Here is a 2,204-nt window from a genome sequence, read left to right as displayed (position 1 = left end):
TAAAGGAAGGGAGGGCTAATAGTCCTTCACAGAAATTAGGAAGGCCAGAAATACCGTCCATGATAGACACAGTAACAGTATGACTAATTTGAAGTTGCACAGATGACCTGTAGAAAAACTGGGAATAAATAACATATGATGACAAAATAGGGAGAAGTGAGAAGGCCAGGCAGTATAAACAAATTAAATTATTTTGTAAGGTAGCAGGATGATTTTTGTTTTCTTTATATGTGGGTGTGTTTAGCAACAGGATTATATTTAGAGATGACAAATTAAAAACAATAGAATAAGCACATTATTGAACTACATGGAGGTAATCCCCAAAACAACTGGAGACAAATGATTAAACTGTGTGTCTCTGAGGGACAATACTGAAGGTATGCAGAAATGGGACAAAGGGTAGTTGTCTTCCCATTTAATTTTTAATATTTTATTAATTTGATTTTTTAAATTTAAATGTGAAAAATGCAAAAAAAGATGGCTGACTGGACAGCATAGTTGGTTAGAGCATGGTGTTATTTATAACACCAAGGTCAAGGGATCGGATCCCCGTACCAGCACAGACACCATATAAATAAAGATAAAAATAAAAATGCAAAGAAAGGGACTTTTACTTCTGGGATGATTGAGTAGACTACTTTTTTCTATTCCTCACACTAATAAAAACTAAAAACCCTGAACATTATATATGACACAAACATAAGAAAACTCTGAAAGGTGGAAAGAAAGCAGACAGGCTAGGAACTTCGGGACTCAAGGAACAAACACAGCGATAAGATCCCTGGGTTTTCTTTTTGTTTCATATATTCAAGACAGAGCTGAAGAAGCCAGCAAGTGGGAAACACCAATGAGCACAGACTAAAAAGCCCCCGCGAAAGTCTGCTCCTTCTAGCCAAAGAACCAGGAAAGGAGCAGCCTAGCAAGAAAAAAAAAAAAACTTACAGGCAATACCTGCTCTGCCCTAACCAAACCTCACAGAAAAAGCTGTGCCCCACCCCACCCATGCCAGCAAAGGATCTAGTTTCCTTAGAATAGAATTCTAGCTGTTCCACCCTTACAGTATCAGTGGAGTCTGAACTTCCACTCGCAGTATAGCAATAACAAAATGCCCTTCCTTTTCTCCGTGGGAGTAGTGCTGGAGGAAGCCTAGTGGAGAGTCAGTATTTTTGCCATCATCTGGAGGTAATGAGGCACCCCGACCATGGCATCAGTTAAAGCCAAGTGAGGAGTGGTAATTAAGCACTGAGGAGAGTGATTGCAGCCAAAATCCTACGTGTGATTTTTCAGACCCAACCATAGGCGATCACAAAGTCATCTGGAGGTAATGAGGCACCCCGACCATGGCATCAGTTAAAGCCAAGTGAGGAGTGGTAGTTAAGCACTGAGGAGAGTGATTGCAGCCAAAATCCTACGTGTGATTTTTCAGACCCAACCATAGGCGATTACAAATGCTTTACCTGGCAAGCCTCAGGAAGGAAAGCTGCTCTCCCACACCAGACTGGGTGCACAGTCAATGCACTGCAGACTCTGAAGGGAGTCAAGGATTCAGTATCCTCCCAGCCAGTCATGCTCTTATGTATATCTTCATTCCTAGTGAGGCACCTCCATTTTGAGATCTCCTTCCTGGGGAATCTTGAAGACACTTTTCTCCACTCTGACTTACTTCTCAGTACTTTTCAACTCCTCGCCCTTCTCCATCTCCATCCATAAACTGCAGTAGCCTTTTGTTCAGGGCTCTCTCAGTAGTGAGACAACACCAAATCTATGCTGATCCACCTGACCCTCGATTGGTGTGTCATTCCATGGAGTAAAACAGAAAATGAGGGGAGCCAGCACTTTCTCCAAGTCAACCTCTTGCACATACAGATTGAGTATCCCTAATCCAAAAATCCAAAATCCAGAATGCTCCAAAATCCAAACCTTTTGAGTGCTAATATGATTCTCAAAGGAAATGTTCATTGGAGCATTTTGGATTTTGGATTTTCAAATTAGGGATGCTGAACCAGTAAGCATAATGCAAATATCCCAAAATTTTTTTAAAAATCTGAAATTCAAAATACTTCTGGTCCCAAGCATTTTAGATAAGGGATACTCAACTTGTACTATCATAGTGAGGGATTAAAGGTTTGACTGTTCCTTTAATTTTGCCTGTTGCTTTTATCAGCTACTCTAACACCTGGGAGTTCAGCTCTCTCCAGCTCACT

The sequence above is a fragment of the Galeopterus variegatus genome, unplaced genomic scaffold (assembly GCF_000696425.1).
Source record: "Galeopterus variegatus unplaced genomic scaffold, G_variegatus-3.0.2 Scaffold2531, whole genome shotgun sequence".
In the NCBI taxonomy this organism is placed as follows: domain Eukaryota; kingdom Metazoa; phylum Chordata; class Mammalia; order Dermoptera; family Cynocephalidae; genus Galeopterus; species Galeopterus variegatus.
Note: the sequence above shows the minus strand (reverse complement) of the source record.